Here is a 14,225-nt window from a genome sequence, read left to right on the forward strand (position 1 = left end):
GTGTCCGCTTACTGCCCCTCCTGGCATTTTACTCAGGCTACGGCCCTGACTACTATTGGCTATCGTTATTATTATTTGATAAAATGGCAGGCTCAGTTCGAAACTCAGCATGATCGGTTCATTTTTATGAAAGGTATCAATTTCTGAGTGTATTTTAGCGACGTTTGTAAAGCCTCTCTTCTGGTCCTCAAATCAAGTTCGGTCCCTTGGTTCTAAACTGTTTACCAGAGGCTCTGTTCTGGTCCTACACCTGTTAATGTCCATCATGACGTGTTCTAACGTGTTCCCCAAACGTGTCCTTGGCTGACTCTATTATGGTCTCCAATATTTGAGGTTTAAAACTTTGAGAGGCTACCAAAAAACGTACGTAAACTGAATGTTGGAAAGAAATGCATTTCAATTATTTAAATTGCATTATATTTGCTATAATATATTCTCAGATTTTTTAAAGAACACAAAAGTTTTGCTGCGTGACTACCTTTAGGATGCCTAATACTACTAAAAAGTTTATGGCGTTCTCTGCTTCTTGTTTTCAAGACAGTTACATTCGTGGGTGATTGTGTGCATGTGTGTGTGTGTGGAGTGGGGGTGTACTCACTCACTCACTCGTTCTTTATTCCGTTTTAAGTTAGTATAAGCTCTTATTTTCATATGGACGCGTTTATTCCCGTGAGTTTCCTAAATGTTCACTGGACTGTCAAGAACTATAGTGATTCAGAGCTTAAATAGGCACAGTATAATGGATTTTTACTGCATTCGTTTTATAAATCTATTAATACTGCAATTTATGTAAAGAGCTCCCTATGAAGGATAGTCTAGCTACTTTATTCATTTACGCATTTTGTTTCAGAATTTTTTTTTCAATTTTCAGGATTTAGGGTATAGGTATGGTCACTATAAAAATACCAAAATGTAGGCGTTTTGTGCAAGTAGTAGAAATGGATTATATTATTTTCGAATCAGCGGATCTAAAATAAACGCGCAATATATTCGTATTTATAGCCTGTTTGACTGCATTTAAACTAAGACGCAAGTGAAGATATTGTGTGTTTGATTGACGGGGCTAGTTTAGAGATGAGCTGCATACCTTGTTGGTATTTATACCTAGGCTTTCACAAGCTATATATCCCCTATCATTCGGATAATGTTCAAGTGATGTTTTGCTACTGGATGACAACTTACATGTAGCATCCCAATTGTATTGCTTTAGGAGCGTACAGTGAAGGGAATATCATGAAATCCCAGTGATCTGACCAAAGTAAATTTGAGGGACTAATGGTAGAGGAAAGATCCAGTATAACTACGTAGTATAAGTATGCATACCAATGCAATTTACTGTTACACAACGCCGTTCTCCCTTGGGCAAAATTAAAAGCTAACATCCCCGTTTCAATTTACCACTTCAAGGGAAAGATTCAGAACAGCGCCAATACTAATTAGAGCTTTTAACAATACTAATTAGAGCTTTTAGCTTGTGTAACTTTATATAAGTATAATTTTTTTTCTCTTTCATTTACTTACTATCCTTACTATCTTTCCATATGTATAATGTATAATAGCTAGAGAGCCTCTAAATGTAAAAACATTTCAGTGCTCAATAAATTATTATTATTATTATTATTATTATTATTTAAGCAGATTGTTGGAAGATTGTGTTAATTCGTTACATCTAAGCTTTGTCAGGGATTAATTTTTGGTTGGGGTTATGGTTTATGTTTAGTTTAGTTTAGTTTATTTCACTGTAACATATGCATCCACTTGTGTGGATGAAAATGACAATATGAATACAATTTATGTGTCGATTATAATTGGAATGCCTTTGATAATTTTATAACCAAGACTTATGGAATAAAATACTGTAATTTGCTATGTTTTATAATTATGTGTGAGGACTCGCACCAGACACGGGCATTTAATTTTGGTTGGTCTTTATTACGGGCATGCATTCGACCGGCGGCAGAGTTGTGAATCAATCTACAGTATATTATTTTCAGTTTATATAAAAGTTACCTAAGTCCTGCATAACGCTATCTAAAAAATTGGTAACTTTGTGACCTTTTAAAGCACCGCTACAGATGTAGACACTCCAACCCAATTAAGTTCGATGTGAGAAAACTTTCAACAAAAAGTGATAATGTGAGCCATAAATATCGGAATAAAAATATGACACGTTCCATTAATTTTCACTGGCTTATGTTATTGTACCCTCTTATAGGGAAAGCCGTCAGCAGTTATTTAAAGTAATGTGAAACATTCATAAAAACGTTATGCAAAACGTGAGCGGTTGGGATAAGTTAATTTACGCTCTCATTTTTCATATGAAAAAAAATGAATATTTATTACAAGAGTTCAGGGTGGGAGGGGGGCATAAGGGCATAGCAACTAAATTATGTTATGAAATAACGATTTGAATTTTTAAAAAAAGTCAAGTTGAACCTTTCTTCTGATATACTTTATCATGGTTCGGTTAAGAAGATATATACCCCCCCCCCCCTGCCCACACTTATTTCAACCTGTAAGATTGGAAAGTCGGTAGTCTGGCTCGGGCAATAAAATCTTACTATCTCCACATCTGGTTTCTATCAAGCGCGTCCAGAGCTTCAGAGCTTAGGACAAACATATTGCTCCTCGGGACAGGAAATCTGGAGAGGGGGAGTAGAGGAACATGTCTTCTCAATATGGAAATCTATATATTTTTGGTAATTTCCTTTGTAACATTTACGAACACTGTAAAATACCCTTTCTCAAATTAATATAATGTTCACACATTTCTGTTAATATCCTGAATTGAAATACTAATTTTAAATGTCAGATTTATGACGAGGGAGAGAGAGGTCAAGACATTCTGTAAATGTCCCGAACTATGGGAGAGTGTTATAAACTAAACACATCTTGGCAATAACCCGTAGCCAGTTAGACTGCTGAGTGGTTTACTTATTATGATCAACATTATTGTTTATATTTTTATTAATATCAAACAATTTTACTGTTTGCAGGTATACCTGTTTGGAACCTGTACTCTGCGCCATATAATAGCTATGGTGCAAAGTAGTGATATTGTAAAATCCTGCAATAAAATCTTCTTTAAATATTAAATATTAAGACATATAGGAAGCAGGGTTACCATATATGCTCGGAATTTTGTCGGAGAGGGAAATTTCTCGAGTTTGTTCACTGTCCTGTGAAGCCATATTTTGTAGCCTGAGATGCCGTATCCGTTACTTCGTGACCTGACCTGTCAAAAGCACGTCTGGGCGCTCTTTTCATCTTTCAATTCTTCCACATTAATCAAGATACGGAGTATCAATTACAAGTGCCCGGGGAGGGGGGGAGGAAGAGGGAGCATGAAGGGAATAAATAACTATAAGTAGTATCCTTGCGACACAAGGTTACTCTGCAATTTATATCTTTCCATTTATGCTGTGAAATAATAGCCAGGTAGTCCGTTGATCTCGCGAATCAACCAAATGACCGTTAGTTGAGTTGCTTAATTGCAAGTAATTAATCCCCTCCCCTCCCCCCGAAAGTCATACTGGCAGGTTTCCAAATGAAGACTATACCGCAGAAAAAGTTTGGGGCCCAAAAGAGAGTCAGCCAAAGACACGTTTGGGGAACACGTTAGAACACGTCATGATGGACATTAACAGGTGTAGGACCAGAACAGAGCCTCTGGTAAACAGTTTAGAACCAAGGGACCGAACTTGATTTGAGGACCAGAAGAGAGGCTTTACAGACGTTCGCCTAAATAGTCTGAAAGTTCCAATTTATAGGAATGTGTTAAATTTTATAGCAATGGAAATGGATTTTTTCTTTAGTGACTGTATATTTGCTAGCTTCGCAATGTAGTTTTGTAGTCGCAGGCTATATTTGATAATCACGCGTGCTAATCTGTGGATGGCGCCTGTGGATTTTCTTTTTTACCCATAACCTCATCAAAGGCCGATCCATTACTTACAGTACTCATTGATGTCAATTTAATCCTTCCCGGAACTAATGAACCCTAGATAACGGTGCAGTGGTGGTTTTAGGAGGGTGTCAGGGGGGGTCCTGACCCCTTCGATTTCTGAAAAAATCACACCAATGGTCCCCTCTTAAAATTAGAAATTTGACTAGCTGAATCATAGTTCTAAACCGTACGAAATGGCACCGTTCGCCCGCTAAAATATCAAAAATTTCGGGCCCCGGACTCTCCCTTCAAATAATCCTGGATCCGCCCCTGTGGTGGTTTATTCAGTTTAATATAGTTTATTGATGCATTTCACAACATTTCGGGTACACACCAAAAAACCGAAGGTTCTACAATCCGCATCGCTCTAGTCGCCGACTTACTCCAACCCCATTTTGTAATTAGTATCAAGGTGTAGTTCGTAAGACGCGTCGCGTAGACCGTGGCCACTTACGATGACAAAGAAAAAGTTACAAGGAAAACCGTACACCATTGATTTTATTCGACGCCCGTGGCAAAAGTAATCTTGTCTGAATTAACAAGGATAGAAATTATCCTCTATGTAAAGCGTATGGCACTGCTGCAGAACATTTATCTCTTCCCCTGAGAGTCCATTTCTGATCTCGGATCCTTAATTTCATATTACTTGGATTTCACTGGGCGCCACCAGTTGTCGGGAGAAGGCTTTGTTACGAACAAAAAATGCAAAATTATTACAGACTTTTTTAAGTTCTCCAGGTAAAAATTATGAATTAGCACAAGCATATGGGTTTTCATATATTTATATGTATGACATTTCTTCTTTAATGATTGCGGGTAATAGTTCTAATTGACAATTAAAACTTGTTGCTATTGAAAATATCAGAATTTGATGTAGAATCTTCAAGTTGACCATGCTGTTAGTAACAATGGGTTTTCATTTGCGTTGTCAGCTTTATTGTTCTAAATAAAACATTTATTTGTTTAAAATTTAAGCCAGTAACGCGTGTTTTCATGGAGAGTGTGCGATGTATTTTGACTCTGCAGAAGCAGTCTGCGACCGCTCTGACGTCATCGAAGCATCCCTAGCGGCCATGCTTCCCCCGTTGTATGTGGCTCCTAGGTACACATGGTTGCACCCCTGGCGGAGAACCAAGGGCGTATATTGAACTTAGAGCAAACATCAGACCAAAGCTGTGTGGGAGATATACGATAAATACTGTCGTAATATAACATCCCCTCTAAATCCGCCACTGTACATGCATTTGACCGTGACCATTCGTGAACGGTTTCATCCACAGTCCCTCGACTAAAATGAGCCGTGCCTGTCTGTAATTTGCATAACAATAACTTGCTCACGATAGTGCGATCTGTATTTCCGAATGCTCACTAGGCAGTAAGACACAGCTGGGTGAAGACGCAATGTTGTTCAACGTGTGGTGCAGTCGCAAGGTCGAGCCTTTATGAGGCGTAGAAGCAAATGCATGTTTCGTAAGTATCACTTTTTCATCAGTAACCTATGTCAGTTGATAGAAAGAGGGTAGAAGAATGCAAGAAAATTTACGAAAAGTATTTACTAGTATATCACTACTATTTGTTATATTTTGCCTGCCGTTTCTGTTATGTTACTCAAAGTATCATTAAGCAAATTAGTAAATGGGCATACTACTAAAAAGATCACAGAATGATTTAGATGATAATACCGTACTTGTCACTGTTCTGAGCTTTTGATTCTTAGACAAGCGTGCCCCATGAACGTGTACATCAATTTTATAGTCAAAGTTTATCAAAAATTCAAACGTCTCCTTTTACGACAATCACGATAGTTTAAAATATAAAATCAGTTTTTGTAGGTTTGTTTATTTTATTATACATGTACCTGTAAAATGTTTGTAAGCAGTGTTGAAATACTGGAAATGATTTAAACTAAAGCGAAATATAGCTCCCAAACGCGTGGTGCAAAGCGACTTTAGATATTACAACATAACATAGTAGGTAAAATAAATAAACGTCCCTTGTGATGATCTCCACAAATTAGAGAAGTGTTTTTTCAAAGCAAAACACCTGAAATATCTTTATTACTAACTTAAGGTCTTAATTTTGGCGTTAGGCAACATAGATATCGATTACTTTTTTGGGGTGCTATCTGAGCCTAACTTTGGACAAGTCAGTAAACACCCACATCATTTCAAGTATCCTCTTCTCTTAGATGTAAAATGCATTGGTCGTATTTTCCGTGTCTCCCCGTTTAGTCAGATATTGCTAACATTACCTTCTCATTTCAGAAGTCCACTGAGATGCTGAGAACTGCACGACACCCGCCTGCTAGCAACCAAGCCGGTCATTCACGTTCTGGAACCCTACGCACATCCATGCATCTTTTGTTTTAAAATTGAATAAAAACGTTTGTAATTATTTGTTTTTTTATTTCGATATGAAATAATGATAAAAATATTAGTAGTAGTAGATGGTTAGGGGTAAAGTTATGAAGATATGATTTTTGCCTGTGCACTATCAAATTAAATCTGTTAAAAATGATCTGTAATCATTGTGTTTGGGATAGATGATTTCTACAGTAACAGCTAGATGTCTTAAATCGAAGGTTTTAAAAGGTTTGTTAATATGCCCAGTATTTTGTAAATAACTGAAGTTGAGAATTTAAAAAATACATCCGCAGGATTTTCCAACAGCCCACATTTATAAATATAATTTTTATGAATTTACGATCTTGCCTTTTTGAAAATCTGCCCTACATTTTATTATGTGGAGAGAAGTTTTTTTTTATATCTATTGGAATAAATAAGTTCGTCCTTCGGGATATAATTTTCTTAATTTAATATAGGTCCATGTTTTAAGGGTTCTGGTTTGCTACAGAAAATTTATTCAAATTTCACGACCTCATCAGACTAATACTTCAATTTTAAATTAAAACAAATCTGAGAGATCATGACACACTTTAGAAAAGGCAACAGTTGAAATTTGCTCCACCCAAAAATTAGGTCTGCATATTCCAATATATTTGAAAATGTCTCATTAAAATCATAAATAGAATATATTGATCCTTTGATTTAATTTTGTGACCTAGATTTATTTCCACAAAGTCCCAAATGTGCAGACAAAAAGGTAATCTTTTTGATAAATTGTAAAAAATGTAGTTTTTTAGCCAAATAATTTAATGTCATTTTCTGCATGATACAAAGTCTTAACCCCATAAAACTTGGTAAAACAATTCTAAAAATATAGTGTTCTTTTATACACCTAATTGCAGTGGCATTAATATGTAATTTTGTGATTTTACTTGTGTGCTCTCCCCAAAAAGAATGGTCTTGACCCACCTGCCACCCCTCATATGGAATGGACTCGCCCCACCTGTCACCCCTATAATGGAATGGACTCGCCCCACCTGTCACCCCTCAAATTGAATGGACTCGCCCCACCTGCCACCCCTCAAATCGAATGGACTCGTCCCACCTGTCACCCCTCATATGGAATGGATTCGCCCCACCTGTCACCCCTCAGATGGAATGGACTCGTCCCACCTGCCACCCCTCAGATGGAATGGACTCGCCCCACCTGCCACCCCTCAGATGGAGTGGACTCGCCCCACCTGCCACCCCTCAGATGGAATGGACTGGCCCCACCTGCCACCCCTATAATAGAATGGACTCGCCCCACCTGTCACCCCTATAATGGAATGGACTCGCCCCAACTGTCACCCCTCAAATTGAATGGACTCGCCCCACCTGCCACCCCTCAAATCGAATGGACTCGTCCCACCCGTCACCCCTCAGATGGAATGGACTCGCCCCACCTGCCACCCCTCAGATGGAATGGACTGGCCCCACCTGCCACCCCTCAGATGAAATGGACTCGCCCCACATGTAACCCCTTAAATGGAGTAAACTCGACCCACTTGTCAACTTTCAACTGTCATCCACATCAATGCATTCACACAAACCAAACTCATATCAAACTATAAAACAAAGTCCTTCTTGTGTGATATTTTTTTTATTTAGGGTATCTTTAGAGACAGAAAATCATGGTGAAGAAATATAATAGATAGTCATATAATATAATAAAATATGAATTATTGACATTTCGGGGCCGTGGTTTGGTTTGCATTGGAACTAATTCCTAATACTTTCTCTATTTGGATTTCAATACCGGCATCCATGCTTTTTACTAAAAGAAACCAACATCTAGAAAGGGTGTCGATAGCTTGTCCTAATTAAGGTATAATTTGAATATAAAAATACTCGATTACTGTGTTTTGAAAGTCGCAATAAAAGCATGTTCCATTTTCGCCATATTGCATGTGCGGTGCGTGGTCGTTCGAGCGCGTCAGTGCCTGCGTGTGTGCCCGTGTTAGGTTCCAAAATACGACTAGAAGGCTTTGGAAGATTCTGTCAATGAGACGCTCGTGCATTTCGTGGGATCACTGCAGAGTTGGCAGTTCTGAAATGTCAAAACGATGTTTTAATTACGATTTTAAAATGATATCCCAATGCAATAAAATTAGAACTAAGATAAGATAACGAAAAGAATATAATTCTAAACGACAAAGAGTTTAAACGACAGGGAGATCTGAATAGATATTAGCTCACTTCATCGTAAGACAAAGTAAACTATTTCAAAATAAACGTAAACTTCTTCGGCTTTGGTCTTTGTAACGTACGTTTCTGTCTAATTACACTACCTAATAAATGGCATAAACCAAGTCAATCAGTGTGAAAGTTTCTTGACTGAGTGCAGCTACTGTACGGTAACCTACATTGCAACATGAAAGGGCGAAAACTTCGGCAAGCCGTACATTTTCATATGCACTGTGCGTCTACCACATTATCAAATAACTTCTTTCCACTTGTAAAGGCTAGTAGGCGATATTCTACTCACAAAACATATTTGCCTCCACTGTGGCTTCACCAAAAATGTAAGCCTACACAGTGGGTCCAAGCTTCAACGCTGAAAAATTGTTCGGCACAATGACTTCACCACATCTATCAATGCAGGTCGTCTTCTTACAGGGTCTAGCTGTCAAGTGACCAGCCAGGTACATAGCTCGCAATGTGATGCGTGACTTATTGTTATGCAAATCACAACTGGTACAGTGAATGGCACATTTTGATTGAGGAGTTGCTGTGGAAATCGGTCCCAAAGAACGGCGAATCTATAGAATATATATCCATAGAATATTATTTTACTATAAGGCTATAACCCTCGGCCGCATAGACCTATTTGTCACCATACATCATATTTCTCAACAGTTTATATTCAGTCAAAAATTAAAAATAACAATGAAGATAGATATAACAAATCGCTGCGCGGGATGAAATATACATGTATTTGTACGCCCCCGGACTATCGATTGCAGATATATGTACAGGCCCGTAGCCAGCAGTTTGAAATGGAGTGTTCTTCCTTTGAAAAAGTGGACCTTTTACCAAGAAAGTTTCGTGTACATAGATAAAATTTTACTCAGAGGGGGCCTTTTTCGGCAAAAAGGGGGGTTCTTTCGACCCCCCCCCCCCATGGCTACGGGCCTGATATATACGAGTAGGCCTATGTATATCCAAACTGGCCTGCTCTAAGCTTCTGCGGCGCCGTGGTCAAAGAATACTATTTAACCATGATTAAGGGAAGTTATTGAAGTCATCAATTTCAGATTTTAAAGACACTAATAAACTTACCTTTTTTTAACACCGGTCGTATTCACAAAAGATCGTAAATATATATCAGAGAGAAGGAAAAAATACCCTAGAGAAAGGGGGGGGGGCGGGTGTGAAGGAGCGCACTGTGAAATAAGCTGATGCTGTGCAGATTGTTCTCCCCTCCATTTTCTGCATGTTATATTTTGAAGACTGGAGATAGGCCCCTTTCTCAACTTTTGCAGCTAGATAGACAGATATTTTACTTAATCTGAATTCTATAGCCATTTTCTTTTCACATAACCAGCAAGTGAAGCAGTCAGAATAGAATTGGCAAAATACTGTCAACACGTTTACATGTATTGCTAGCGAATTTGTTTCCCCTTAAAGCTGTGGCTGTAAATAACATTTTATTTCAAGCCTGTTGTGATTGGACAGCCACACATAAGACTGAAAATGAGATAATTAACAACAGCAATTAGCAAAAATGAGTTTTTATTAGAAGCACTAACTTTTTCTGCACTCTTGTTAAAGCAGTGCAAGAAACGCAATACAAATAAATATACATTTTTGTTTTGTGATACTGTGACTTTTATGTCGTTGATAGAAATACTTTGTTCTCAGTTTATTAACAATAACAATACAGCTATTTTTAATATTTCCCTTCTTAACATGTCCCTTCAAGTAAGTGATAACATTTGGTCATGCAACTTTCACTGTTTTTGCTTGTTGTAAATGTTTTTTTCTCAACTCTGAACTATTTTCAGAACGGCACAAGTTATGAGAAACTGCTTTTCAGAGCTTTTGGAGACTCATCAGTCAAAAAAAAAAAAAAAAAAAAAAAAGCATTAACCCATATTTCCACCAACTTACAAATATGCATTTTTTATTAATCAATATGAAAATTTGGAAACTAGATACAAAGCTTCAAAATGAATCACACTTACGTATTTCTACCAAATGTACAATTTGTACTGAGTGTCAGTATAGGAGTAAACACATGACAATCTCCAACGTGTATGGAACATGCCATATGGGAAATTGAGGGGGTTTGTTAGTCAAAATCTTTGCCAAAATTTTCCAAACATTCATTAACAGTTCAATATTAATTATGGCATATCCACAACTGATTTTCCAATGACTTACATGACACATAACATCACTTCTAGCCCCCCCCCCAAAATAATAAAATAAAAATAAATAAATAAATAAATAAATAAATTAAAAAAATTAAAAAAAAATTTTTTCTCTAAAAGAATTCCAAAATATTTCTATTTCTAAAAAAATAGGAACCTGACACCTTGAGATTTGAAAGATTCAAGGACAATCTCTCCTGGACAACCTCACCCCTTCACAGTGTAGTGGCAAAACAAAATGTGGCAGTTAGTTCATTAAAGGGATACCTTGATGGGTGACATTATCCGTTTACCCCACCTCTAGCTTGAGATACATTCTGATTAAAGGCAGGCATTTAAAGTTTGTCTCAGTGTTGCATTTTTATTTTCAGTATGATATTGATAACAGGAGGGGTGTGTGTGTGTCCTGATACCTTGAACAACATACATCCCGTTTTCTAAGGCCCAATTCACATAAAAACAAAGGTCTACCTTGATATACCAAACTCTGCTGGGATTTTTGCTAAGTGCAATCAGCTTAAAAGATTAGTACATCTTCTGGTGTTAAGAATACAGAAAGCTAGTGACTATTATGAGTACTGGTATGTTGGAAACAAGAGGAGGCATATCAATCTGTTCAGCTGATTGCACTTAGCGAGAGTCCCCACAGAGCTGGGTTGAACCACATGAACTGATGGTGTGTCTATAGGAATGGGGTCTTACATACATGACCAACCAAAACTACAAAACAGTTTAACTTATTTGTTATGTCTTCTTGTATTGGGCATTGCCAATCATGCATAATAATCACTAAACAGGATTTGGACTGAGGTTCCTTGGGTCCCATGGCTCAAGTTGCATCCGTGCTGCCATGAGCCAAATGTCAGCCTCAATGTCACTGCATGAGACTGTTATGTGGGAATGTAATGAAATCTTTATATCTTTTTTACTACTGGATAGGCCACCCATGTCCTTATGTGCTTGCTAAACCAATTTCCATACCTACAATGTGAGGATCAAATAATTATAATAATCATCTAGCTAATTGTAACTTGAACTTCAGAATGAAAACATTTGTTTTAATACTTCCTTTGCTCTTAGATTATGCTTTTATATTTCCAAGAAACATGGGAACATCTCATTTAAAACATTTTAGTACGTAGCAGTTGACAGTATTTCAAAAAAGAAGTGAACAGCCATTTCTCAATACATCAGACTGTATCAAATTGCAATGAATACTGAGCATTTTTTTATCTTCCTTTGCTCTTAGATTATGTTTTTATATTTTCAAGAAACATGGGAACATCTCATTTAAAACATTTTAGTACGTAGCAGTTGACGGTATTTCAAAAAAGAAGTGAACAGCCATTTCTCAATACATCAGACTGTATCAAATTGCAATGAATACTGTGCATTTATTATTTATCTGCATCATAAAGAAATCAATCATGATCTGAAATCCCTTTCAGAATTAACACTAGCTGAATGTACCATCCACTTTAATTGTCGCTGCCTATCATTGTACTCTTGGCAGTGTATCACAACCAGATAGCTTCTAGCTCTGTAGGCATGTGGTTTAAATGAGTTCTGTTTTGAAAAAATACATCAAAACATGTGAATTAATGTTTTCAACAGATTCTGTGTCTGCAAAAAAAAAAAAAAAAAAAAAAAAAAAAAAAAAAAAAAAAACTGAAAATGCCTCTAACTACATGTGTATAGATTTAACTTTATATAGTGATTTTTATAAATCAAGGCTCTACAATTTCCCTACAGTATGATTATCCATCACAGTACTAACAGAGTCTACATATAAGACAAAACAGCACACAGCTAAGAAAACACAAAAAGAGCTTCCCATCTTGTCATCTTGTTAACAGCAGCTAGTCCTTAAACATTTTCTTAAACAAGTTTTGGGTCTGGAGAGGTTCTTTGTGATGAGACAAAAACCTGTATTACCTGTGTTAACCTGAGATAAGTTGTTTTGAAACCTCTCATTTAGAACAGTTTCTACCAGTGCCGGAACTGCATGTGACCCAGGTTCTAGCCATGGTTTGTTCCTCTCAGCCTCTGATGGGATAGGCTCATGCTGACAATGTGCTTCCCCCAGACCATCTCTAAAACCAATTCATGTTCATTTTGAATGTGATGGTAGAACACCCCTCCATTTTGACAGGAAGTGAAAATGAATTTTCTTTATAGACTTTGCCTTGATTGAATAAAGACTGATATCTGATCACTGTTAGATCCCATTCCCATACCTAGATCAATCTAGCAGGATTTATATGTCTTTGGTCTATGCATCCAGATCTCTTGTACTCTTTGTCTGTCCAGCATAAAATATAAAATTGCAAAAAAGAGCTTTTGAATTCTTAGTTTATAACTCTATTAAAAAAAAGAAAACATCTGTGATGGAAAAAAAACTCACTTATTTTCTCTACCTGAAAATATAGAAAATAGTGCAACAGTTTGTGTTGTTCCCATGCATATCTACTCACAGTGATATCAGATTCTTCTTTCCAAGATTTTTTGCCCCATGCCAAATAAGCCATACATGTTTTATCCCAGGTCAATTTTTTCCTGGAATATTGAATTTGCATAAAATTAGATGGATATACTAGAATAACAAAAATGTGTAACTTTATAATCACATACATGACATGTAGTCACATTTCAAATAATGAATTTGCTTTCTAATTACAATAGTAAGACGTAAATGGCATGTACTTGCCTAAGTGTGCAACATTGGCATCTGTGAGAACTTCTGTGAGAACCAGTTTAAACCAGAAACATCATTAAAGATTAAAATGCTCCTTATTCACGTAACTTTTAATTAGCAAAAAATATTGTCATGTTTTGTGAACATTCAGATACCAATTTTTTTTTTGAAATTTTTAGCCCAAAATCACAATCATGACATCACCTGTAAGATGACAAGTGTGTAAATGTCAATTTATTTGGTCACTGAACACTGAAGATTTATCTGTTACCCAAAAGAATGTACGTAAGGTAGTAAGGAGTTATTGGCAAAGACTAAGTAACATGATCCTAAAATCTTTGTGTGTTTCATGAAAAGACTAGATTATCCGGCTTCTTCCTTAGGAATAAACTGTGAGTCACAAAACCGCATTTCAGTTACAGTATCCAGCAAACATTAAATATTTCAGTAGGTGAGATAGTAATTAAGCCTACATGTATCGCAGCAGTACCCAGTACGAGTGGTTTGGGATTGCAAATGCGTTACAGGAGGAAACGTTAGCGCATACTTACGCTACTTACCTTCCACTACCAGGCATTTTGGTTTCCCCGCCACGTGCACGGTACCTTCCTACATGTATTTGAAAACTGCTCATAGTGAATACAACTTGCTTACCTGTTAAGGTTCTCTAAACATGCGTGGTCTCTCATCACTCATGAATTGTGTTTGTTTACATCTCGAATCTGACTCGAGAACCCGCGTTATTTCAAACTGTGTCAAGATGTCTTACAAACGGGGCGTGGCAGCTGCAGACGGTGATTATTATTATTATTATTATTATTATT

At 37.0% G+C, this 14,225-nt stretch overlaps 1 protein-coding gene and 2 long non-coding RNA genes across 13 annotated transcripts in view; 2 read left to right on the plus strand and 1 right to left on the minus strand.

Moving 5' to 3' along the window:
• Positions 1 to 4,992: 4,992 nt before the first annotated feature.
• Positions 4,993 to 6,340, plus strand: LOC147763697 (uncharacterized). The gene is made up of 2 exons (XR_015332881.1): positions 4,993 to 5,416; positions 6,211 to 6,340. It is a non-coding gene; the product is annotated as an uncharacterized LOC147763697 (long non-coding RNA).
• A 1,444-nt stretch (positions 6,341 to 7,784) lies between these two features.
• LOC106177461 (uncharacterized) lies at positions 7,785 to 14,176 on the minus strand. Of its 11 annotated transcripts, none has more exons than XR_015332879.1 (5): positions 13,962 to 14,176; positions 13,181 to 13,262; positions 12,944 to 13,008; positions 12,642 to 12,799; positions 10,798 to 11,687 (listed from the first exon to the last, which is right to left on the minus strand). It is a non-coding gene; the product is annotated as an uncharacterized LOC106177461 (long non-coding RNA). The 11 variants fall into 11 exon arrangements; XR_015332876.1 differs by having other exon boundaries at positions 14,056 to 14,174; XR_015332875.1 differs by lacking the exons at positions 10,798 to 11,687; positions 12,944 to 13,008 and adding an exon at positions 7,920 to 8,380 and having other exon boundaries at positions 14,056 to 14,174.
• Positions 14,142 to 14,225, plus strand: part of LOC106176283 (2-oxoadipate dehydrogenase complex component E1-like) — a 165,029-nt gene continuing 164,945 nt past the window's right edge. The window contains exon 1 of the mRNA XM_087004769.1: positions 14,142 to 14,195. The gene's annotated coding sequence lies outside the window, so the exon portion shown is untranslated. The remainder of the gene's footprint in view (positions 14,196 to 14,225) is intronic.

The sequence above is a fragment of the Lingula anatina genome, chromosome 2 (genome assembly GCF_051362555.1).
Source record: "Lingula anatina isolate TDL-2025a chromosome 2, LinAna3.0, whole genome shotgun sequence".
Taxonomy (NCBI): Eukaryota; Metazoa; Brachiopoda; class Lingulata; order Lingulida; family Lingulidae; genus Lingula; species Lingula anatina.